The sequence below is a fragment of the Pseudophryne corroboree genome, chromosome 1 (assembly GCF_028390025.1).
Source record: "Pseudophryne corroboree isolate aPseCor3 chromosome 1, aPseCor3.hap2, whole genome shotgun sequence".
NCBI classification, from domain to species: Eukaryota; Metazoa; Chordata; class Amphibia; order Anura; family Myobatrachidae; genus Pseudophryne; species Pseudophryne corroboree.
Genome location: NC_086444.1, coordinates 1,183,133,658 through 1,183,160,866, shown reverse-complemented (window position 1 = coordinate 1,183,160,866; position 27,209 = coordinate 1,183,133,658). Strand labels below are relative to the sequence as shown.

Here is a 27,209-nt window from a genome sequence, read left to right as displayed (position 1 = left end):
GGAGGCTGAATTGATAAGCAGCAAGTGCTGTGAGCTCCTCAGGAACCTTGGGGAAAAACACTGTAAAAACCACATTTTTCACCATAGAAAACCCCTCTAAATCTGCTCCCTGATCTGGAGGTGCAGTGCTGAATGGTGGGGTAGCGCTGCGGAATCGGGGAGCCGGTTTGCTGGCTCCCGCGGGTTGCGGCCTACCCTCCACTACGAAGCCGGGGCCTAGATTTCAGCTACCCGCCCGTGGTGGGCCGTCTGGAGCTCCGGACTCGGGCCTCCCTCTGCCGTTTCTACAACTGCTGGCCTTGCTGCCTGCCCGGTGGTCTGCCCCATAGCCTACCTCCGCTGCCTGGACGCCATCCACCGACTGGCCGCCCGTCCACTGCGCGGGCAGGGAGATACTGCCGGGACGCGGACTCCGCCACTCCGGCGCCTCAGGGATGGCGGCCATCTTCTGCTCCCAGGCCTACGAAGGTGCTGCGGCGACGGGACCCGACGGAGCTTCACACTCCTGCTCTCCCCCACCAACGCTTGCCTGCTCCTGCCGCATCAAGCGGGGGACCGTGGTCACCCCCCTCACGGCCGACCGCCGGGTGACGCGCGGCTCGGCGGCGGTTCTGGCTGGGGTCTCCTCTGGGGGCTGTCTCCCGGCTCCCGGACGACCGGCGGGTGCCGGCCTCCGCGCTGGAATTGAGGGTTGTCGGCCCTGCGCCCTGCTCCCGACGAGGTGAAGAGGATTAGGCCCGGCTCCGGGGCTCTCTGCTGAAGTGCCTCACCTGACGGCTGACTCCTGCTAACCCTCCCTCCTGGACCCACTGCACTGAGCTAACAAGGTACACCTGGGGGCCCTGAGCGGATTAACCCCACACAGGCTGGCACACCTTCCCTCTTCCCAGCATTTGCACTAAGTATATACACGGGAGGTGTCTTCTGGCCCTTTATGTGAGGCCTCCATTCACTAGGCCGCATTTCACTCACTCTCCCCCTAAGTACCATTTATACCCATATATAACTGGGGTTATCCGTCTCTGTCTTAAGACACTGGACTCTTTCTATACTACAGCCTACAGCCCGGGGGTGCCACCCTCCCCGGCCCATTGCCGGTGAATATCTCTATATGATACCCCAGCCCCCCATGATCTCTCCAAGCGGGGGAATGTTCTGCTGATTTCCTACGGGTGCGACCCGGGGGGTCGTCTCATGTGCTATTTCTATGCAGCCTGCATGATGGATCGCTAATTACTTACGTTAAACCTCAGCTCTGATCTCTGACCTTCGCTATCCTAGGGACTGTCTTACACCATGCCCAAATCTAAATCCAAGGCTAAGAAAGCCTCAGCTTCGGCAGAAATATCGACCTTTATATCCAAGATGAAGTCTAGTGCGGCCAAAACCCTAGTGGCCCCCCCCCCCGGACCTGGTCTCGGAATCCGAGGAAGAATCGTCAACTCATGAACCCTCTATGAAAGATTGCTTCTCCTCAATTCTAACGGAAATGAAGTCGCTGAAGCAGGCTTCCACTCGGAGATCCACAAAGCCATCTCTGGCCTCAAAGCGAGATATCTGACCTCGGGGCCCGCACTAATGAGGTGGAACAGAAAATCGATGAAGTCATTACTTTCCAACAGGAGCTAGAGCGCTCGGTTCAAGTCATGCAGGAGGATATATACCTACTCCAGGACCAACAAGAGGACGCTGACAACCGCGCACGACGTAACAACCTGCGCATTAAATATATCCCAGAGTCAGTAGAACCAGCTCAACTGGAGGATTTTCTCATCAGGTTCTTCCAGCACCTCCTCCCGGACATTTCTAGTGAGCAGTTCCTCTTGGACAGAGCCCATCGCTCACTACGTCAAAAGCCCTCAACTTCGTCCCCCCCACGAGACGTAGTTTTACGCTGTCACTATTTCAAGATTAAAGAGAGAATTCTGTCGGCTGCCCGGAACAAAGATGTGTGCCTATTTGAATCACATAAGCTATTGGTGTTTCAGGACTTATCCCCCACTACTCTCAAAAGACGCTTCGAATTGAGGGAGTACACCCAAATCCTCAGGAATAATCAAATCCGCTACAGATGGGGCTTCCCTTTTGCTTTAATTGTACAGCTGGATGGGAAGAGACTGTTGGCACGATCCAAAGAAGAGGCTCACAGGCTCCTGTTGAGACTGAACCTGTCCCCCCCGGAGGCCAACAAATCTTCCTCCCCACGGGATGCTCCAGATCTCCGACACTCTCCAAATTCACCCCTCCCTCAGCGAGCGCCTAGACGTCTTTGGTCGATGGTCCCGGAGAAAACCTCTACAAGCCATGACCCGCCGTGAAAGTCTCTGTACAGAGGTGCTGCTGCTGGGTCACTATCCGTTAAATGTTAATGTTTTACAAACTAGTTTAGAGGTTTAGGAATTTCTTCTTGAGCTGAGATTGTTTATTTACTTATATAATTTTAACAGTGGTCCATTGTGGCGGGTTGTTGCGGCGACCCCCCTTGGTCGCCCCTCCATATGTTTAATTGGTGGGCGTTCCCGGCGGCCGGGAGCCGCGCCCTCCCACCGAGCCTCCATAGCCAGTTTTGAGCGTGAGGGAGTTCTTTTCTCCCTTAATTCCCCTTACGGGTGCTCAAACATTCAGACCCGTACGTAGCGTACGATGGGTCATTGGCTCGGTCAATTCTATTTGTTTATTTTACAGTTTTTTAAATGTCTTTTTGTGACTCTTTTGATTTTTCTTTTTTTTCATCTTTCTCTTTTCCCTCTCCCTTCTTTTTCTTCCCCAACCTCCCGCTCTCCCTCTTCCCCTTGTTCCCCTCGTTTCCCAGGGAAACGACCTCAGGTTCACTAAGACCACTCATGCTATATTTACACTTGTAACAATATGTCTGTTAACGTAATATCTTACAATGTTAAGGGCCTTAACAGTCCTCAAAAGAGGACCAAGTTATTTCTTTTTCTGAAGCAGGTGAGGGGAGATCTGGTATTCCTTCAGGAGACGCATTTCAAAGGGACTTCCCACCCTGAACTTCGTTCTAGACGCCACCCTGTTGCCATACACGCTTGTGATCGCACCCAAAAGAAAAGAGGGGTTGCCATTCTAATCCCCGCTCATTTACATTTGGAATCAGACCGAATCATTAAGGATAAGCGCGGTAGGTTTCTTATTATAGTAGGTAAACTTAATAATGTCCCTATCACCATGGTTAATGTCTACGCTCCCAATATTAACCAGGCCTCGTTCTTTGCTTCCCTAGACTCCAAAATCGCCCAGTGTAGGAAAGGTGACCTCTTAATAGCAGGAGACTTTAACACCATACTACACCATAATCTGGATCGCTCCCATCCCCTCCCACGGTCTCAGTCCCATATCAGCACCCGCAACTCTAGAGCCCTACAATCACTACTTAAAAATCACCTCCTATTTGACTCCTGGAGGGTAGTCGATCCCCTAATTAAGGATTACACGTTCTATTCCCCAGTCCACAACCTATACACTAGAATTGATATGATTATGGTCGGAAGGGACCTAACATCTAGAATCCAGAACTGCTGTATTTATCCAATCACGTGGTCTGATCACGCCCCGATTTCTCTGACCCTGACTGGACTGTCCCGTACTCCTTCCCCCCCCTCCTGGTCGCTCAACGACGCCCTTCTCCAACAACCTGAAGTGTTACAGCAAACTACTCAGGTATTGACTGATTACTTCAATGAGAACCAAACCCCCGGCATTTCCGATATGACCCTGTGGGAGGCACACAAGGCGGTCCTCCGGGGCCACTTCATCCAGACTGCGGCCAGGATCAACAAGCAGCGTTCCCAAAAAACTCTGGAGTTATCTAGGCAGCTCCACCAAATGGAAGAGGTGCATAAGTCATCTCTTGACCCTGCTGATTTAGAGTTGGTACTTAAAATCAGAGGCGAACTTAATTTATTATTGTCTCATAAGACTGAAATGTGCCTTAGACGTCTCAACCAGATTTACTACGAAAAAGGGGATAAGGCGGATAAACTATTAGCCAGGAAATTGAGGGCTAGGATTTCCTCTAAAAATATCTATCCATTCGTACCAAACAAGGGGCTCTGACCCATGATCCTGACCGCATTCTGGGTGAATTCGAGGAATTCTATAAATCGCTGTATAACTCGGAAACTACCCCCCCCCCCCCTCACCACCGAGGCTTGAAAAGGGAATTGACTCCCTTCTAGACAAATGTAACCTACCGTCACTGAGTGACGCGACGGTGTCCCAATTAGGCTCAGAGATTACCATCGAAGAAATAGAGAACGCACTTAAAACTCAGAAACCGGGCAAGGCCCCTGGACCCGATGGGATGTCAATTACTTATTATAAGAAATTTAAGGGGATGCTTCTGCCTCATCTCTGCCGGCTCTTCAATGGTTTCTTACATGGTAATCCTCTATCACCCCGTGCCTTAGAGGCACGAATAGTCTTAATACATAAACCTGGGAAAGATCCCAACTCCTGTGCCAGCTACCGCCCCATTTCCCTATTAAACAACGATATTAAATTATTCGCAAAAATTATAGCCTTAAGGTTAAACCCTGTTCTCCCGCGCTTAATACACGCTGATCAGGTGGGCTTCATCCCAGGCCGACAAGCCAGAGACAATACACGAAGAACTATTAATCTGGTCCATCTTATTAACAAAACTAAAATGCCTTCTGTCCTTCTCTCGCTAGACGCAGAGAAGGCTTTTGACAAAATACTATGGCCTTTCATGTTTGCCACTCTACGCAGATTTGGTCTGGGGGGAAGCCTACTTCAAGGTATTCAGGCACTTTACTCCAACCCCTCCGCTAGAGTACGGGTCAACGGCAAGGACTCTCAACTCTTTCACATTAGCAATGGAACACGCCAGGGATGTCCCTTGTCTCCACTAATCTTTGCCATGACGATTGAACCTCTGGCGTGTATGGTTAGGACCAACCCCGATATCAAAGGCATCCATGTGGGTGAGGAGGAATTCAAATTGTCATTATTCGCAGATGATGTCCTCTTGACTATCTCCTCTCCCAATATATCCATCCCTAACCTATTTAAAACCCTTTCACTATACTCTCATTACTCTGGATATCGCATTAATTACTCCAAATCGGAAGCCCTCCCACTGCATCTTGATGAGAGTGCCAGGTCTCTCCTAGCTGCTAACTATAACTTCTCTTGGCGCTCCAAGAAAATCAAGTACCTTGGCGTGTACATCACAAACTCCTACGACTCCTTATACTCCGAAAACTTCCCTGCCCTTTTTAAGTGTATAGAGTCTGACCTTAGAGTTTGGGACAAACAGATTATAGCCTGGTTCGGACGGATAGTTTCAATTAAAATGAACATCCTTCCGAGAATCCTTTATCTGATCCAAACAATCCCCGTGAGCATCCCCGCTAAGGCCTTATGTCGAATGCAGAAATTATTTGTAAAATTTATATGGTCTGGTAAGCCCCCTAGAATTAGGACCTCCACTCTGATACGTGACCCGTTGGCGGGGGGTAGGGGACTGCCGGACATTCGTAAATATTATCATGCAACCCACCTGAGTCAGGCTCTGGCATGGTTCTCCCCTGCCCCCCATCTGCCCTGGATACGAATCGAGCTTCTGGCAGCTGGGGTCTCCTCTTTGGTCCCCCTCCTCTCACCGACCAAGCCACTGCGGTCGTTACAAACCTGTGTCCCTTCGACGAAACTCACTTGCGACTTGTGGCTTTTCTGCATTCGACATTATGGCCTGTCCACTTTCCCATCTCCTATCACCCCCATCTGGGATAACAGGGACTTCCCCCCAGGTTCCACCTTACAATCTCATTCGTGGCTTCATCTGAACCCACGCCCGGGTCTCGTATTTGATTTTACAGAAGGTTCCTCATGGCGTTCCCTACAATCTTTATGTGACAAATACGATATCTCCCAACCCGTATTTTACGAATATTTACAACTCCGCTCCTTTTTAAACTCCCTCCCCAAATCCCAGGTTATTCGCCAACTCACCCCCTTGGAGCGTCTATGTATTTACTCCCCTATGAGGCAGGGTATTATCTCTATACTCTATGGTTTACTACGATCCCTGAAGGCAACAAGCACCCTCCCCCATGAACAGAGGTGGGAGCGGGACCTAGGCCCTCCACCTGATGAAGACTCATGGGAAACCATTAGACAAAAAGTAGCCCAATCATCAATTTCCTCTCTTGTGAAGGAAAACTCTTATAAAGTCTACACCAGATGGTATCGGGTCCCAGCAACAATGCATAAGATCTTCCCCGGGTCCTCCCCACTGTGCTGGCGTGGTTGTGGCCAGATTGGAGACTTTAAACACATCTGGTGGTCATGCCCCAAAATCCATACGTTCTGGTCTCAGGTGGAGGCGCTCTTAGGCTCTGTCTTTTGTTCACGGATAACTCTGGGTCCCTGGTCAGCTTTGCTGGGCCTACCCTTACCCAACCTAGACAGCCAAGCTAATAGCTTAGTGCTCCAAATCCTACATGCAGCTCGCTGTGTAGTAGCAAAAAATTGGAAAAACACCAATGCTCCCCCTAGGAGCATGCTAATAGCAAAAATCTGGCATATCTCCACGATGGAGAAAATCACAGCCTCCTTACATGACAGATCGGACAAATTTAGGAGGATATGGGAACCATGGTTCACCTATACTACGCCCCCCGCTACTGGAACCTGACGAGATGTGTCACACGGTGAGGCAGTTCTCTATACCATACAGGACCCAATAAACATAAGAGATGTAATACAGACCCTGGGGGTACAGATGGTATGATTTGTAGCTGGGAAGTATTACCCTCCCATCTTATGTATTCACTTAGACCGCTTCTCTGACGAACCACCATTTTCCCATCCCCCTCCCCCCCTCCCTTTCCTCTCTTTCCCCCCATTATTTTTCTCTCTTCTCTTCTCAGAACCTTTCTTATTATTTTATTATTATTTTCTTTTTCTTTTTTTCTGCTTGTTTGATGTTTAAACATAAAAAATTATGATGGTCGTGACATGCATATACTGGATATTGTTACAATTTACCCTTGTTTCTGTAATATTTGGTTACCCCCCTAGGGGATAACTTGTATCTGATTAAGCATCTACTTGGAGCTGTCATCTCTTGTCTGTTCTGTACCTGCATGCTCGACTTTTCTTTAATAAAAATATTAATTAAAAAAAAAAAAAAAGTACTCTTCTCTCCTCCATCCAGGAAATATTTAGTGGCCCTCAGACCTGCTTGGTGGTCAATACTCGTGTACAATGCTTCAACATCCAGAGTCACAAGATAGAAGCTATCCTCGAAGATAATATTATGAATTTTACGCAATAGGTCCGATGTGTCCTTCAGATATGAGGGTAGTTGAAGAACATAGTCTCGGAGGTGTAAGTCTAAAAAGCGACTTGGCTGCTCCAAGAGGCCCCCATTGCCAGACATGATGGGTCTACCAGGTGTTTTTTTTAGATCTTTATGTATCTTGGGGAGGAGATAAAAAGTCGGTGTCTTTGGATTCTGTACAGTCAGATATTTATATTCTTGTTTGGTTATAGTTCCAGTAGCCAAAGCTTCTTCTATTAGCCCAGTGTATTCCTTCAAGAATCGTGATGTCGGGTTGCTTAGCAGTCGTTGATAGCAGGTGGTTTGTTTTAGCTGACGTAGTGCTTCTGTAACATACATCTTGCTCGGCCAAAGGACTATGTTCCCTCCTTTGTCTGAAGGTTTTATTATTACATCCTTCCATTCTTGTATCTCTTTTAATGCTGCTCTTTCTCCTGCGTCCAAATTTGGTGGAAAGAAATGAAGTCTATTGCGATTTTTCTTTTGTATTACGTCAAATTCTCGGGATACCATGTCCAGAAAGACTCTGATTTCTGGGCTATTATTGTCAGGGGGAAAAAAAGTTGATTTCCCTTTACACATAGGACGATGTTTGCTGGTCATTTCCGTCCCAGATTCCAGTTGGAGTTCTTCTAGAATCTCAATCATGCCCAAATCTTCAGTATCCCAAATGGGATCAATATCAGCCAGAGCTCGTGTGGGATCTTGTTTCTTAAAGAATTTCTTTAGGAGTAATTTTCTCCCATACATTCTTAGATCTTTCTCCCACAAGAATCTATTAAATGGTTTAGAGGGTGAGAAAGACAGGCCCTTGCCTAGGACTTTGGTTTGTTCAGGGGTGAGTATTCTCTCGGATAGATTGATGATCTTTAGATGATGCATGGAGGATTGATTTATCGAGCCTTCCTCTGTCGTTCCGGATATCTCGAGGTCCGTGGGGTGTCCCAATTGTTGTTCCTTCCTCTGTCTCTTCTTTCTCCCCCTCCGTGTTGGCCTCCGGGTCTGGTTCGTCCTCTTGTTTTCTGGCCCCGTCCTAAAAAATAAGGCGAGTCCTCTCTGTCCTCCGGGATATAGTGGGTGCGTGGGGCGTCTGTCACTTCATTTGCTGAATCCTCGCTATTAGATGACTCAAACTCCGAGAAGGTATAGTCCTCTTTTGGTTTCCTCTCTCTATACTTTGGGGGCTGTGTATTCCAACGAAATTGATTGCCCTGTGAAAAGTCCCGTTTGTCCCTTTGAAGTTTGTTTCGCTTGCGTTCTATGATGTTTCTTTCATAAATCTCCAGATCTCTCTTATGTTTTTCAAACATAGATTGAAAAGAGAGATCCTTTTCCCACTTTTCCAAACTTTTTCCAACCTCTTCTATTTCTTTTTCTACCTGATCCAGGATCAGGGTATCATGTTTAATAAGTATGTGTATTATTTCACTGGAACATTTTAGAAGGGTATTTTCCCACTCTACCTTCAGATTATCTGTGGCTAAGGGAAAAGAGGGAAAGATCCTGGGTCTGAGGCCTCTGGGTACGATTTTGTGTTTAATATAGTTCTCCAGAGTGGTGATATCCCAAGTAAGTCGTGTTCTCCTCTGTAATGTTTTCTGGAGTTTGGATAGTGGGCCCCTCCAATCAATGGTCGGGCTTTCTGAATCCCCAGTGTCCAAAAAGAGATCTTCAAAGCCCTCAGTGTTCCTACGTCTGGTAAGTTCAGTTTTTAAGGAGAATGAAGACATCATAGGCGATTCTATTGTTCTGGTGGATACTGAGTTGATCCAGGGCAGTGGAAAGGAAAGAGAAGGACCGCTGACCACTGGATAAAATGTTTGTTTGTTAGACTGTGCAGGAATCTGAAACTGATCTAGGATCAGCAAAATTACAGGTTTACCAAGGAAGGTTGGTGATTCCGCACCAGTATTACACAATTACATGTGTTTACATAAACCAGTATACATTTATACAGAGATAATCTCTTATTGCCATCTGGTGGTGCACCCAGAGTCAGAAAAAAGCTAGAGCAAACATAGAATAAAGAAGACTCTTGTTTGGGTGCACTCTTGTTAAATGTGTATTTGTCGATAATATTAAAACATAGAGTTTTATTATGCTTTATTAAAATATAGTCCGTATCCACTCATTCTCCCCATGAAATTATTATAAGTCACAAGAAGGAGAAACCCACAAATGTATTTGTTGGGGAAAAAGGTAACAAACGGGGTTGGTATGTCCTGGTTTAGTCTATCCCAATATAGACTGGCATGGAGGTGTAGATATAGTCACCATACACCTGTTCTCATGCCATACCAGTACAAGCAATGCTTGTGTTAATGGGACCAAAATTGGTCATGCAAAAGTAGGTATCAATTACACCGGGAGTGTTTACAACATATATACTACCTCATCCTATCCTCAGCACACAAACCCTAATGGGTGTGCCTGATATTGTTGGAATTATTGATTCCTAATTAGTTCTCGCCTGAAAAAATCACCATACATCTGTTCTCATACCGTATCAGTACAGGCAGTGCTTGTTTTGATGAGACCAAAGTTAATCATGTACAAATAAGTATCAATAGCACCGAGAGTGTTTAGAGCATACATATGTACTCTTTTTCTTATTCTCAGCGCACAAGACCTGATGGGTGTGCTGATATCGCTGAAATTAATAGGTTAATAATTCCTATTGATTCTTGCCTGAAAAAATCAGGAAAAATAAATACAGGTGGGAAAGAAGAAGTAGTGGTGATACTGCTGTTGGTATTGAGTTTTAAATTGAAACAGCCTCAGATTACTACACTGGGTATTCTCTGAGGGTCACCCCTCAGATACTGACCCAGCCCATCACCGTTTTGCTTCCAAGATCAGACGAGATTGGGCTCTAGCGGTGAGGTATGATAGTAACCTATAAATGAGGTGTTCCACTCACCAATGAGAGTGCACCTATTCAGTAGATTAAGGGAGAAGTGTGGATCTGCTGTCTATGTTAGACCTGGGATTGCTCCCAGGAATCATGGATGAGAGTCCACGAAAATAGGGAAAGTAATGAATTCTTTGTTAGAAATAAGAAGATAACATAATACACTATTCAGGCATAATTGCACATCTGTATTGTTTTTGGTATATGTTCACGGTGTCTCAGTATGCGTAAATTGTGGAGAATGCCCTATTATGGGAGAAAATTTCATCCACATATTTTCATTTCAATTTGAACAACGTATCCAACAATATCAGAAAAAAAGGGTCTCAGATGCAGTGTAAGTAGGAATATATGACGAGTGAAGGTAATATAGTAATCAAATACAGCATACGTGTATCACGGCTGGAGCTATCATCTCCATTCATTAGTTACACCTAGGATAAATATGCTGTCTTAAACACCAATTAGTGTATACACCAACAAATAGTTACAAAACTGATTGAAAAAATGATATCAAAAGTGATACCGATTACCGCCCAGGTCCCTGGGTCAGTTGAGGGTGATTAGTAGTATTGGTATTCTCCCGTGTAGGATCCTATTGCATGCCTTGCTCAGAGTCCTTATTGCATATTTAGGTAGGAAAACGCGTTTCACCCGTAACAACGGGCTTGCTCACTTCCAATGCTGATATTCTGGCGTTGTGCTGGGTTTAAAAACCCTGTTATTCATTGGTCAGCCAATGGCTGCTCGTCTCTTAATTGAAAGTTCAGCTCCCGCTGTGTTCGGCGGAAGCCGTGATTGCGTATGTGGTTGCTTAGCAACCCGGAGAATGTCAGCTTGTCAGGGGTAACAGGGAGATCCCACGTCCCGGACGGAGAAGGAAGAGGTTCATCTTCCGTTGTATCAGTGGGTGTGTATATTGTTTGCTAGGCAACCTGGAGGATTCCAGCTTGTGGGAGGTGAGGGGGAGGTCCTATTCACGGGGACGCTCTGGAGGAAAAACTGGATGTCATGGAACAAGAGATAGAGAGATTTGTGGCATCGGACAACGCCAGCAATATTGTGTGTGCATTAAATATGGGCAAATTCCAGCACGTCCCATGTTTTGCACATACCTTGAATTTGGTGGTGCAGAATTTTTTAAAAAACGACAGGGGCGTGCAAGAGATGCTGTCGGTGGCCAGAAGAATTGCGGGACACTTTCGGCGTACAGGCACCACGTACAGAAGACTGGAGCACCACCAAAAACGCCTGAACCTGCCCTGCCATCATCTGAAGCAAGAAGTGGTAACGAGGTGGAATTCAACCCTATATATGCTTCAGAGGTTGGAGGAGCAGCAAAAGGCCATTCAAGCCTATACAATTGAGCACGATATAGGAGGTGGAATGTACCTGTCTCAAGCGCAGTGGAGAATGATTTCAACGTTGTGCAAGGTTCTGCAACCTTTTGAACTTGCCACACGTGAAGTCAGTTCAGACACTGCCAGCCTGAGTCAGGTCATTCCCCTCATCAGGCTTTTGCAGAAGAAGCTGGAGGCATTGAAGGAGGAGCTAAAAGGGAGCGATTCCGCTAGGCATGTGGGACTTGTGGATGGAGCCCTTAATTCGCTTAACAAGGATTCACGGGTGGTCAATCTGTTGAAATCAGAGCACTACATTTTGGCCACCGTGCTCGATCCTAGATTTAAAACCTACCTTGGATCTCTCTTTCCGGCAGACACAAGTCTGCTGGGGTTCAAAGACCTGCTGGTGACAAAATTGTCAAGTCAAGCGGAACGCGACCTGTCAACATCTCCTCCTTCACATTCTCCCGCAACTGGGGGTGCGAGGAAAAGGCTCAGAATTCCGAGCCCACCCGCTGGCGGTGATGCAGGGCAGTCTGGAGCGACTGCTGATGCTGACATCTGGTCCGGACTGAAGGACCTGACAACGATTACGGACATGTCGTCTACTGTCACTGCATATGATTCTCTCCCCATTGAAAGAATGGTGGAGGATTATATGAGTGACCGCATCCAAGTAGGCACGTCAGACAGTCCGTACTTATACTGGCAGGAAAAAGAGGCAATTTGGAGGCCCTTGCACAAACTGGCTTTATTCTACCTAAGTTGCCCTCCCACAAGTGTGTACTCCGAAAGAGTGTTTAGTGCCGCCGCTCACCTTGTCAGCAATCGGCGTACGAGGTTACTTCCAGAAAATGTGGAGAAGATGATGTTCATTAAAATGAATTATAATCAATTCCTCCGTGGAGACATTGACCAGCAGCAATTGCCTCCACAAAGTACACAGGGAGCTGAGATGGTGGATTCCAGTGGGGACGAATTGATAATCTGTGAGGAGCGGGATGTACACGGTGATATATCGGAGGATGATGATGAGGTGGACATCTTGCCTCTGTAGAGACAGTTTGTGCAAGGAGAGATTAATTGCTTCTTTTTCGGTGGGGGTCCAAACCAACCCGTCATTTCAGTCACAGTCGTGTGGCAGACCCTGTCACTGAAATGATGGGTTGGTTAAAGTGTGCATGTCCTGTTTATACAACATAAGGGTGGGTGGGAGGGCCCAAGGACAATTCCATCTTGCACCTCTTTTTTCTTTCATTTTTATTTGCGTCATGTGCTGTTTGGGGAGTGTTTTTTGGAAGGGCCATCCTGCGTGACACTGCAGTGCCACTCCTAGATGGGCCAGGTGTTTGTGTCGGCCACTAGGGTCGCTTATCTTACTCACACAGCTACCTCATTGCGCCTCTTTTTTTCTTTGCGTCATGTGCTGTTTGGGGAGTGTTTTTTGGAAGGGCCATCCTGCGTGACACTGCAGTGCCACTCCTAGATGGGCCAGGTGTTTGTGTCGGCCACTAGGGTCGCTTAGCTTACTCACACAGCTACCTCATTGCGCCTCTTTTTTTCTTCTTTGCGTCATGTGCTGTTTGGGGAGTGTTTTTTGGAAGGGCCATCCTGCGTGACACTGCAGTGACACTCCTAGATGGGCCAGGTGTTTGTGTCGGCCACTAGGGTCGCTTATCTTACTCACACAGCTACCTCATTGCGTCTCTTTTTTTCTTTGCGTCATGTGCTGTTTGGGGAGTGTTTTTTGGAAGGGCCATCCTGCGTGACACTGCAGTGCCACTCCTAGATGGGCCAGGTGTTTGTGTCGGCCACTAGGGTCGCTTAGCTTAGTCATCCAGCGACCTCGGTGCAAATTTTAGGACTAAAAATAATATTGTGAGGTATTCAGAATAGACTGAAAATGAGTGGAAATTATGGTTTTTGAGGTTAATAATACTTTGGGATCAAAATGACCCCCAAATTCTATGATTTAAGCTGTTTTTTAGTGTTTTTTGAAAAAAACACCCGAATCCAAAACACACCCGAATCCGACAAAAAAAATTCGGTGAGGTTTTGCCAAAACGCGGTCGAACCCAAAACACGGCCGCGGAACCGAACCCAAAACCAAAACACAAAACCCGAAAAATTTCAAGTGCACATCTCTAACAGTCATACCCCTATAGAAAACACATATTCAGGGCATATGGGTAATGCAAATAGAAAATGGAAATGTGGACTTGTGCTAATAAATATATTTCTAATTTTATATGGGGAATGTGGTCAAACAACATTTGCCATTAGTATGTCTGATCCTGCCCATAGGCACACACATATACACTTACATATATAGTCACACACAAAACGCATACATATGATATACAGTACAGTCACAAATGCAGTATATACAAATACAGTCACATACATACATAGTTACACACTTATTCACATACATAGTCACACACTAATACACACATAAATACAGTAGATACTTATACACATACATACATACATACATACATAGTCACACACATACATAAATTCAGTCATAGACACACATACAGAAAGACTATATAGTGTCCCCTACACCCCCCACATTACAGACAAGGTACGCTGCATGTACTTTAGTAGCTCATTGTCCTCTCTCCCTGTCCTACATGCTGCTGTGCTGCCTGGCAGTGAGTGCCGTGTAGCCCCACCCCCGTGCTTCCACTCAGTTCACTGCCCTAGCTCAATGCAGGGCAGTGCAGTCCTGTGCGTCGCCCCCCCCCCCCCCCCCTCCCCCCCTCCCCTCCCCCCCCTCCCCATAATCCGGCTCTGACTGGTGACCAGGGCCGGTTCTGGCTGTGGTTGCACCCCGGGCAAAACTATAGGGGCGTGGTTTCACACGGGGGCGTGGTCAGTAACACCCCCATTTGTGCCCCCAATAGCACCGCTGGAGTAAAAAAAAAAAGTATACTTACTATCCCCGTTACTCATCCAGACCGCTGCAGACAGTCGCCGGCGCCCCTCCTCTCCTCGAACAGCATAGACACTAGTGGTCAATTATGACCCATAGCGTCTGTGCCACAATGCTGTGCGGTGCGCGATGACGTCATCGCGCACCGCACAGCAAAGGTCCCCTCCACGAAGGGAAACTAGACGCGTAGCGTCTGGTTCCCTTCAGAGCGGGGGGACCAGCGGGGGGCACAGCGGCGGGGGTGACAGCGGGGGGCACAGCGGCGGGGGGGCACAGTAGCGGATCTTGCCACGGTGCGGCGCCCTCCGGAAGGCGGAGCCCCGGGCAAAAGTCCTGCTTGCCCGTGGCAAGATCCGCTACTGCTGGTGACTGTCTGTCACTGCCGGCGCCAGTGTCCAGCGGCCTTGGGCTGCTGGGAGCTGTAGTTTATGTTGAGTCTGATTACAAGTGAGGCGCGGTGCGCTGCTGCCGGACACTGGTGCCGGCACTAACAGACAGTCACCGAGTCTGACAATACTACTTGGTTCTACCCCCTGGCCATGGATGGCACTGCCAGACGGCGCCCCATCCTTGCCTGGCGCCCCTGGCGAGTGCCATCCTGGCCAATAGGTAGATACACCCCTGCACCAGTGTGCCGCGACCAGTTGCAAGGTGTGCCGCGGAGCAAGAGCAGCTTCCTGCACCTTCAGAGTGAACTGTTGGCCTGGGCTCTTCTTAGAGGATCAGTCGTGCTCTGGCCATGACCTATGCCTTGAAAACGATGTGATATCATAGGTCATAGCCGCCGTGTCTCACCACCCAGCCAGCCCACCCGCCTGCATACACATCTACCAGTTCCCACCTGCATACACAGCTTTCCTTGCCCACCCACATCCACACCTGCCCGACCGCCCGCTGCTCAGTATTCGCAGAACTCCACTATGAACAGCCCCCGTCACTGAGGGACAGGTAGGAGACAGCTGATAATATTTGTTATTTTATTTCTCCTGTAGGGAACAGTAGGATTTCAATAGGATTTATGTGGGGAGAATAAGAATTTATGGATTTATGGGAGGAACAATGTGAATAATTCATGTGTGGAGCAATAGGATTTATGTGGGGAGCAGTGTGATTGTTTTTTCTGTGTAGACCAATCTATGTGTGGTTTTTTCTTTTTACTGTGAGGGCCAATGTGTGTGTTTAGTTTTTTTCTGTGGGGAACTGATGGTGTGCCTTGGCAATTTTAAAATATTGTTCTGTGCGCCGCGAGTAAAAAAAGGTTAAAAATCACTGACATAGGGGGTCATTCCGGACCCTGATCGCACGCTGCCGTTTTTCACAGCGCAGCGATCAGGTCTCTACTGCGCATGCTTTATGCACCACAATGCGCAGGCGCGTCATACGGGTACAAAGCGGATCGTTGCTGGGCGATGGCTTTAACGAAGAATCCATTCGCACAGCCGATCGCAAGAAGTTTGACAGGAAGAGGGCGTTTATGTGTGTCAACTGACCGTTTTCTGGGAGTGTTTGGGAAAACGCAGGTGTGTCCAAGCGTTTGCAAGACGGGTGTCTGACGTCAATTCCGGGACCGGACAGGCTGAAGTGATCGCAGCGGCTGAGTAAGTTCAGACCTACTCAGAATCTGCACACACTGTTTTTGTACCGCTTGGCTGCACAGGCGTTCGCACACTTGCAAAGCTAAAATACACTCCCCAGTGGGCGGCAACTATGCATTTGCACGGCTGCGAAAAGTAGCTAGCGAGCGATCAACTCGGAATGACCCCCCATAGACTCCTGTGTTAGGTATTACTTCTGGTAACGGAACTTGTATTCTTAATTAAGTGAAATCAACAGATAACGCATACAGGCGGTGAGGATGAGATTAACATGTCCATCATGTCCTTAATCCGCTGCTGAGAGATTGCTCACAGGTTACCTCTGATTTTCCACCTCTTAGAGCCCCTTGGAAACCAAACGCGAAGCACATAGCATAAATCTATCAGAAGATAATGAGTTAGCAGCAGGCACATGTGGAGAAGACTTCAGCACGTCTACTATCTCCCGTCTAGTCCTGATGACAGCGCAGATCCAGTGTCACAGGCAGCGGAGGACTATCTGAGTGCTGCATACTTACATTCTAGCCCTGGCTTCCTCTGTACTTCTGCCAGGGGAGAATTAAGTGAACACAGCGGCGCTCTCTGTATGATAGTGCTGGGACCCAAGCAAATTACATCCTCACATTTTTTGGGCTCTGGGGTCTATGTACTAAGCCTTGGAGAGAAATAAAGTCCCAGCCAATCAGCTCATAACTGCCATGTTACAGGCTGGGCTTGAAAAATGACAGTTAGGAGCTGTTTGGTTGGTACTTTATGTCTCTCCAAGGCTTTGTACATAGGCCCTCATTCCGAGTTGTTCGCTCGCAAGCTGCTTTTACCAGCATTGCACACGCTAAGCCGCCGCCTACTGGGAGTGTATGTTAGCTTATCAAAATTGCGAACGAAAGATTCGCAATATTGCGAATAGACTTCTCTGTGCAGTTTCTGAGTAGCTCCAGACTTACTCTTCCAGTGCGATCAGTTCAGTGCTTGTCGTTCCTGGTTTGACGTCACAAACACACCCAGCGTTCGCCCAGACACTCCTCCGTTTCTCCAGCCACTCCCGCGTTTTTCCCAGAAACGGTAGCGTTTTTTCACACACTCCCATAAAACGGCCAGTTTCCGCCCAGAAACACCCACTTCCTGTCAATCACATTACGATCACCAGAACGAAGAAAAAACCTTGTAATGCCGTGAGTAAAATACCTAACTGCATAGCAAATTTACTTGGCTCAGTCGCAGTGCGAACATTGCGCATGCGCAGTTAGCGGAAAATCGCTGCGATGCGAAGAAAATTACAGAGCGAACAACTCGGAATGACCACCATAGATCCCATTGTCCGGAAAACGACAGTTAGTCTCACTGGTTGGCTGCACCCTGGCACACCGCAATTTATAATTTGTCCCTGTGGACTTCTACCGTTCACCCAATGTAAAACACATCTTCCAGCACACAAAAGCCTCACATTTAATAAAGATGTTTAGATGTCACAGTTAAAAGAAGATGGCAGCTGGCAGCCATTTTATTGTTCAGGGATAAGGTAACAATGTTTGTGTAGACATTCCAGGTCTGGTTCTCTGTTATCAATAGTTTCAGAACTTAAAAAAAAAGAGAAAGCTCCCTACACAACCCCGCGTTCAGTATACCCCGCCATACGCCACATCAACGCCACTCTGTTGGCCCGAGCTGCCAATCACACTGCGGCCGCATCCAGGAAGGATGTGTAGGGTCGCGCACGCTCACTGACCGCGCGGCTGCGTCCATCTCTGAATTAGGTCTTTAGTCTGCTCGACATTCCCATTATAGTGACCGGTGGTTCCATGTGGACTATAGTCTGCTCGACATTCCCATTATAGTGACCAGTGGTTCCATGTGGACTATAGTCTGCTCGCCATTCCCATTATAGTGACCAGTGGTTCCATGTGGACTATAGTCTGCTCGCCGTTGCCAATATAGTGACCGGTGGTTCCATGTGGACTATAATCTGCTCACTGTTACCATTATAGTGACTGGTGGTTCCATGTGGACTATAGTCTGCTCGCCGCTCCCATTATAGTGACTGGTGGTTCTATGTGGACTATAGTCTGCTCGCCATTCTCATTATCGTGACCAGTGGTTCCACGTCGACTATAGTCTGCTTTCCGTTACCATTATCGTGACCGGTGGTTCCATGTGGACTATAGTCCGCTCGCCATTCTCATTATCGTGACCAGTGGTTCCACGTCGACTATAGTCTGCTCGCCATTCCCATTATAGTTACCGGTGTTCCATGTGGACTATAGTGTGACCGGTGGTTCCATGTGGACTATAGTCTGTCCGCCAATTCCCATTATCGTGACTGGTAGTTCTACGTGGACTATAGTCTGCTCACCGTTCTCATTATCATGACCAGTGGTTCCATGTGGACTATAGTCTGCTTGACATCACCATTATCGTGACCAGTGGTTCCATGTGGACTATAGTCTGCTCGCCGTTACCATTATCGTGACCAGTGGTTCCACGTGGTCTATAGTCTGCTCGCCGTTACCATTATCGTGACCAGTGGTTCCATGTGGACTATAGTCTGCTCGGCATGGAAACTGAAATAAATATTTCCAGGTGCAGCGGCTCCTGTACTCGATCATTGATGTTGATGTAGTATACAGTGGAGCAAATGTTTGCCTGCATATATGCTGTACTGCACATCTGCCGCTAGGGTCTCAGTGAGGATTTATTCCCAAAGCAATTGACAGTCAAGAAGCATTTGTGGGAGGTAAAGGGGAGTGGCCTTTCATATTCAGGCATGTTGCGACCATTTTCGGAGGCGTGTCACAGCTTGCCACCAGGTTCCCGTACACAGTTGCAATGGCTCCGTCGTCTTACGTCCTATGGCCATGCCGAGCCATAATAGGGCAACTCAGAAGATCGGTCATCTGTAAATGTGTGTCCGATGTCTGCGTCTTTGTGCACAGACGCCTCTGGGTATACATGATACAGAGGAGTGGGATAGTGTGCTGACACACAGTCCTCCTCTCTATTTTTAGCGTGTATCCCTGCTGTGAGTGCGGGGGATTATTAGCCGCGTTTCTGTTGTGTGGCTGTCTTGGGGAAAGCTTAGACGGAGAACTTAGATCAAGAGACGATGTCTGGTGCGGCTAATTAATTCCCTCTCCTCTTACAAAGTCCTTGTGTAAAATTCCTCGTCATTAGATACTCTGTGTCAGAATTAGCAGAGTCTTTCTGTTAGGAGGAATTTCACTTATTTCATTGCGGCCGCAATTCTCCCGTTACTGGGTACCACGCGCACGGCAGCCATACTGTATTCTGTATCAGTGCAGCAAGGTCCATCGTCGATGAGCCACTGAGCAATAAAAAACAACTCCTACAACTATAACCCATGCAGGGCCGGTTCTACGCCTTGTGGCGCCCAGTGCAAAAGTTTCCACTGGCGACCCCCACAGTGGTAAAACAGTGCGTGCCAAAGGCGCGTGGCAAAAAATAGGGGTGTGGCTTCATAGGGGAGGGGCGTGTCCACAGTTATGCCCCCAGTAGTTGTGCCCCCAGTAGATTTGCCCCAAGTAGTTGTGCCCCCAGTTGATTTGCCCCCCCCCCCAGTAGATTTGCCCACTGTAGCTATGCCCCCAGTAGCTGTGCCCAGTAGATTTGCCCCCTGTAGCTATGCCGCCTGTAGATTTGCCCCAGTAGTTGTGCCCCCTGTAGCTATGAACCCTGTTGATTTGCCCCAGTAGTTTTGCCCCCTGTCGCTGTGCCCCCAGTAGTTGTGCCCCTTAGTAACCACTTACAAACACACACAAAAAAAAACCTGAACCCATGGAGAGCAGGGCCCTCTTACCTCTTTGTCTGCCGCAATGGAATATGCTGGCACTACATAAAATAAATGTTACATTGTGCATGGATCAGGCACTTCTTTCCCTGGGGTAGATTTACTAAAACAGGTAAGTGGGGTTGGTGCCCATAGTAACCAATCAGATTCAGTCTATCATTTTCTAGAATGCAATATGATTGGTTGCTATGGGCAACACTGCCACTTTTGATTTTTATAAACTTTAGTAAATCTACCCCTCAGTGTGAGATTTTCTGTAATAACAGTCATGCTGCATTCAGATCGCAAATGCCGTATCCTACCCGGTAAGAGAAACGTGTACTTACCGGGTGGGATCCGGCATTTGCGCTCCGTTGCTGGCTTTCCGACCCGGCAATATACCGGGTCGGTTGCCATAGCAGCGGAGGGCGCAGCAGCAGGGGCGGGGGTGGAGGCGCTCATCTCCTGCGCCGCCTCTGCCTATGCTGTGAATGGGAGCCGTGTCGCATCGGAACGGCTCCCATTCACACTGCGCCTGACCCGGTAATCAACCCGGTAATAACCCTTCTTTTTTACCGGGTTGAATTACCGGGTCAGGCGACCCGCTAATTCACCAAAGGACCTTTCACATCGCACACGGACCCGTTTCGACACGGCAATATGCCGTGTCGATACCGGGTTTTTAGTGCGATGTGAAAGGGGTACTATTAACCTGTGGGATATGAGAAGGTAGAGTGACCATATTATCCCTTTTACCTGGGACGCTCATGGATTACACTTGTTCTGTGGCTGATTAAAAGTAAACCAGCTGAAATGTAGGCTTGAAGTCATCCTGCCACAGTACCTGTGTAATCCATGAGCGTGTCAGGTAAAAGGAATAATATGGTCACTCTAATTAAGGGGTCTATTCATGAAGCGGTGAAAAGTGTTGCCCACAGCAACGAATCAGCTGCTACGTATAATTTTACAGAATGCATTTTAGAAATGTTACCTCAACACTGATTGGTTGCCATGGGCAACTTCTCTACTGACTCACTTCTCCACACTTTTCACTGCTTCATGAATAGACCCCTAAATTCAGTCAGGACCACAAGCTGTACAAGCAGTGATAGTTCTCTTACAATTGTCAGGGACGGGATTAGGGGTCAGACTGCTACTAGGCACAATATCATTGCCCCCCCACCCCTCCACCCCCAGCTTCTGGAAAGACGTTTTATTTGTCCTTTCACTTTTCTGAACTTCCAGATTGCACCTGAGAACATTCCCAAGACTCCACCTGATAATAACCTAGGGGACTACACACTAAGCCTTGGAGAGAGATAAAGTAGATGGAAATAAAGTATCAACCAATAACTGTCATGTTACAGGCTGAGAAATGACCGGGTGGGTACACAGTTACACGCTAGAATGATATCTGCCCAATTTGTCGTTTCCAGGCAAATCAGAATGACAAATCAGGTATATTGTAAAGTGTGTACACCCGATTTGCGCGCTCCCAGGCGACATCTTCTTGTCGGCCCTGCTGCAAGGTCAACCAGCAGATATCGCTAATGATTCCATGCTGCCGAATGCAGCATGGCATGTTAGATCGTACCGACGTCCCTGGCATTGTGGAAGTGTGTACGCCGATGCAGGGTCTCGTCTCCTGTCAGATTGGCTGGCTACACAACGTTCTGATGTGTAGCCGGCCTTAGGAGCTAGTTGGTTGGTGCTTTATCTCTGTCCACTCTCACTCTGTGTCTAAGGTTCAGTACATAGACCCCTTAATCTTCTGGGCTCCTGGACTGCACACACTGATACTCCCCCTGATGCATTATGGGGGATGTAGCCTTTGTTCCATGTCCAGATAATTGGGGCACTGGAAAGCTCTGATTAAGGGGGACCGCTGTGCAGCCCCTAGCTAGTGGCACCCCTAGGCACATGCCTAGTGTGAAATCCACCACTGCTAATCAGTATCATAGGAGAGATTTCTCAAAGCTTAAAGAGATAAAGGGGTCTGTTTACTGATACCCCTTTTCCACTAGCTCAAAAAACACGGGTAAATGCACGGGGGCGCGCATGCCATTTACCCGAGTTTTTTGCAAGTGGAAAAGGGTAAACCCGGATCAAGTGACCCGTGAATCCTACCCAGCTATCTACCTGGGTAGGACACGGGAATGATCCGGGTTGGGATGTAGTGTAAACGGGAGCCGTGTCGATGCGACACGGCTCCCGTTTACACTGTATGGAAGGGCGGCGCTGGGAGATCATGTGATCTCCCTGCGCCGCCCCTGCCGCGTCACTAGAAGCGTCACCAACCCGGCATATGCCGGGTTGTGACTGCTGATGGGAAAGGGGCCGAGCACGGGTCGCAGCAGGGGGCAGCTCCCGTGTCAGGCTCCCGGCTGCGACCCGTGCTTGTAGGTGGAAAAGGGGTAAAAGCCTTAGAGAGAGAGACAAAGTGGATGGATATAAAGTACCAGCCAACCAGCTCCTATATGTCATTTTTCAAACACATCCTGTAAAATAACAAGAGCTGGTTTGCTGGTACTTTATCTCTCGCCGTGGTTTGACACATCTTCCCCACTGTATGAAGGCCCCTGCAGCTGAAAGACAGCTAGTGACAGAGGCAGAGCTGGATAAGGAGGCGCTGGGTGATGTGCATAGTGCACATCACGAGGAGAGAGAGAGCCCAGGGTGCAGCCCAGAGAGGCACCACTGCGGACTGGAGCCTGAAGAAGAACCTGACTTGCAGAGGGACCGGGAGGACAGGGCGATCTGAGTGCCAGAAATAATTGCTTGGATTTACACTACTATGCAGCAAACAGTTTCCACTGTTGCCAAGGGATACAGAGTTAGGGGCAAATACCTTTTACAACATTTACCTCCTCTAATTCCAGTTAATCCTAGCACTTGTGCAAAAATCGCAAGCCACGTGAATAGGATACTCCCTCCAGTACCAGGGACTGCTAATAACCGCGTATCCATTATCTGGTAACATTACTGTAGATGGGCATAGATGGGGTGTAGAAAGACTGAAGCGACAACTTCAGGAGTGAAATACTTTTACTCAGCATTGCATACATAACTAGACTCCCTGAGGGGAAACAGGAACTTCCAGCAGCCAATGGGAGACAACACTTCTTTCCAGGCTCTGGCAGGTCATACATCTACGGGCCAAATTCTGACCTGATCGCTCCTCTGCGTTTTTGCAGAGGTCTGCGATCAGATAGCAGCCACCCATAGAGAGTGACAACCCACCCCGTGCAAGTGTGCGAATGCATGCGTACGCCATGTGACAACTACCGCATACAGCGGACATCTGCAAATAGGTTCGCAACTCACTACCCTTTGTATTGTTATATGTATGTGCATCATACTTACCGACTTTTTGTCTGCTCTCTCCAGGAGAGAGCAGCCAGGTCGGCTCAGCAGGGGGAGTCGGGCTGCGACGTGCCGTGCAGAGGGAGGGACGGGCCAGAGGCGGAACGGGGGCGTGGCGGAGGTGGAACGGGGGCGTGGCTGCGGGATTGCGTCATGTAAGCCACGCCCCTGCTGTGTAATGCCGCTATTACCGGCATTATACAGCAGGGGGCGTGTCTATGATGACGCGATTCAATAAGAATCGCGTCTTCGCCTGCCCGGACCGCCCACTTTACTCGCTTAGTGGGCAGCCGGGCAGGAGGGGGACCGCTGAAATTGGGAGACTTGCCTGCTCTTCCGGGGGGCCGGGAGGGTCACACGATTTTTGGGAGCCTCCCAGCCATTCCGGGAGAGTAGGCAAGTATGATGTGTATGGGTACTGAGTGGCTGCAGGGTATTTGCATCAGCCCCAGGGGTTCACCATAGAGCTCAGACAGCAGAAAGATAACAGCACATGCTCAGCAAGGCTCCAGATCACATCCAAAGATCAAGTTGTATCTGGCTCAGGTCAGCAAGTGCATACCTCCCAACTGTCCCGATTTTCGCGGGACAGTCCCGTTTTTTGGGGACTGTCCCGCTGTCCCACCCGCGGGTCGCAGTGTCCCGCGGTGGGGGGGACAGTTGGGAGGCTCTGTCTCTCGCTGCCCTGCTTAGCAGAGCAGCGGTGAATAGACGCTGTGCGCATGCGCACAGCGTCTATTCAGTGCAGACAGGGGGAGAGGGGGCATGCCAGCGGCTCACGGAGCGCTGGGCATGCACCCTCAGTGACGAAATCGGGGGGCGTGGCTCGCGATCGCGGGTCCACCCGCGAAGTCACGCCCCTTTTCCACAGGCCACACCCCTTTTCCGGGAGCGCACGCGGCTTCGCCGCGCGTGTGTCCCTCTGTACAGCAGCACAAAGTTGGGGTATGCAAGTGGCAGCCTGTGAGGTTCTAAATCAAAATCCATGGTGTGGTCAGGATGGAAGCATGCATGGCCCAGCACAAACTACCCACCCTGAGATCTAGAACCAGGAGGCAGGAACAGCACTGGAATGCCAGTACAATAGGAACAATGGCCACTTTTGCATACAGCACATGTGCAAAAGAGTTATCCTGGTCAGATCTGTCTTTCTGTGAAATAGGGCATTTTGGGTCAGGAACTGGGCAGCAACAATGTGATCTCTCTGACTAATGGTAGGAACAGTGAAATGTACTGTATAATATGCACAGCAGCCCTCCCCAGTAACCTAATATACAGTCATTAAACTTGTACGACAAGATATTCCTGATCTCCGGCCTCAGCCCACCTAGAGAACCTGACAGCCTCCTGCTGGAGAGGCCCTGGAGGCCGGAGCCCTTTGACCTTTCAGTAAAGAATGCAGTTATGTCCATACTTGTCTGCCTCACTGTTTACAGACATGTAGGCAACAAAGTCGCATAGTTACTATAATTCTAGAGAAAACCCTAGAGGAAGATGTAGTATAGCTAATATGGAACAAGTTCTGTCCTCAGTGCAAGAGAGCGGCGGCCATTTTCTTATAGTACACTTCTCTGTGTGATTATGGAGGGGGAAGGGTGTGATGGCATCATTGCCACCAGGACCCCACCTGTCTTGCGGCAGACAGGTGCTATCTGAGAGAGGTAGAACATACAATGAAGGGGTGCACAAGCATTAGCCTTGTCTAGTAGAAGCATTCACGCAAGTGCGCTTCATGCTAATCGTAACAGTGATGCCTATGATCTTGTCAGGTTTTGCATCACTTGCGGGTGCTCGTTCCCCCCCTCCCCCCCCCAAAAAAAACAAAAAAAATACTGATGATTAGGATCAGATTCTGATAGGCCATCCCGACCCCTCCCACTGCCAGTATTAGTGCATACTTGCCTAATTTCAGGGAGATTGTCAAAACATCACCAATGAGCGCAGCATTAAAGTGAGCATGTACTGCCTGAGAGGTGTTTCATATCACTGACTTACATCCAAATACAAACAGACCCTAAGCCAGAGGTTCCCAAACTGTGTGTCATGGCTCCCTGGGGTGCCTCGGGACACTTGCAGGGGTGCCCAGGGTTGGTGGTCCAGGACCAATTTAAATTATTTATGGTCAATGTAATAGGCAAAACCAGTGCTGGTGGCTGCCAGTCATAAAATATGTGGCCAAACAGAAGCAAATCTTGTCCCTCACCACACAACTGACCCTAAGGATGACGTATAAACGCAATCTACTTAATGTAATATTTCTTTCTAAATTTCTCTATAAGACATTTTTTTGCCTAGGGGCGCCGTGATTCAAAAAAGTTTGGAAACCACTGCCCTAAGCAGTTGTAATTTAGTATATATATATATATATATATATATAGATATATATATAGATAGATAGATAGATAGACTGTATATATATATATATAGAGAGAGAGAGAGAGAGAGAGAGAAGCGTATGTGGATGCGGCACTCCGGGCGTCTCCAATAACGAGTCTACAGACAGCAGTAGTTAAAGCATCGTTTCAATGCTTAACGCATTTTCTTCAGGCTTACAAACGCATTAAGCATTGAAACGTTGCTTTAACTACTGCTGTCTGTAGCCTCGTTATTGGAGACGCCCGGAGTGCCGCATCCACGGGATGCAGTCTGTTTACCTCCAATCAAAATACCGACGTTCAAAATCCCGACACCAATTGACCGATGGTCAAAATCCCGACAAGGTCAAAATACCGACATGGACAAAATACCGACATTTAAAATACCGACAAGGTCAAAATACCGACATGTAAAATTCCGACAGGTCAAAATACCGACATGTAAAATTCCGACAGGTCAAAATACCGACATGAGTTTTTCATTATTTTTTTAATTGAAACCGACTTGTTCATACTTTACCATCCCAGTGAACCTGGAGGGGGAATATAATAGTGTGCCGAGCGCAGCGAGCCATGCGAGGGGACGCGGTACACTTTATATGGTGTCCATGTTGACTTATGTCGACATACACACAAAAAAACATCAAAAAATGAATGTCGGTATTTTGACCTGTCTGCATTTTTTACATGTCGGTATTTTGACCTTGTCGGTATTTTAAATGTCGGTATTTTGTCCATGTCGGGATTTTCACCTTGTCGGGATTTTGACCATCGGTCAATTGGTGTCGGGATTTTGAACGTCGGTATTTTGATTGGAGGTATTTCATACCGATCCCGCATCCACATACGCTTCTATTTGAACTTTACTATGCGGGCACCCGGCGCGGTATTACTAGCCGATGGGAGAGCCGGTATCCATTGATTCTTTTTATATATATATATATATATATATATATATATATATAGATAGATAGATAGATAGATAGATATATTCTCAAGTGGTAATGGGAAACCTTATTTGAAATTGCATTTCGCCATAGGGCTCAATGGCCCAAATGTATTAAGCCTTAAAAAGTGATAAAGTGAAGACGGATAAAGAGAGATAAGTACCAGCCAATCAGCTCCCTAAATGCCACAGGCTGTGTTTGAAAAATGACAGCTAGGAGCTGATTGGCTGGTACTTTATCTCTCCTTATCCGTCTGGGCCTATGGGGTTTATTCAGGTTTGTTAGCAAACCTAAAAACTTAGCAATTAGGCAAAACCATGTGCACTGCAGGTGAGGCAGATGTAATGTGCAGAGAGAGTTAGATTTGAGTGAGTTATATTGTTTTTGTGCAGGGTTTCTGTGACATCAAGCGCATGAAAGCCCTGGCAACAAGCAGGTAATTTAAAAACAATTAGGAGCTTTAATGTAGGGCATAATGTATCGCGGCATAATATGGTGCAGGGGGCATAATATGGTGAAAGGGGCATTACTGTATGGGGCTTAATATGGTGAATGTATTTATTTATGTGGTGGCCGAGGTCTGTTGTTGCAGGGTCAAAAAAGGGGTGTAAGGTAGTCTTTTCCTGTGA

General features: G+C 48.0%; 1 protein-coding gene and 1 pseudogene across 2 annotated transcripts in view; one reads left to right on the top strand and one right to left on the bottom strand.

Moving 5' to 3' along the window:
- Positions 1–27,209, top strand: part of ZNF638 (zinc finger protein 638) — a 350,552-nt gene that overhangs the window by 103,538 nt on the left and 219,805 nt on the right. The gene's annotated exons all lie outside the window — the stretch shown is intronic.
- LOC134947876 (5S ribosomal RNA) lies at positions 10,107–10,224 on the bottom strand (annotated as a pseudogene).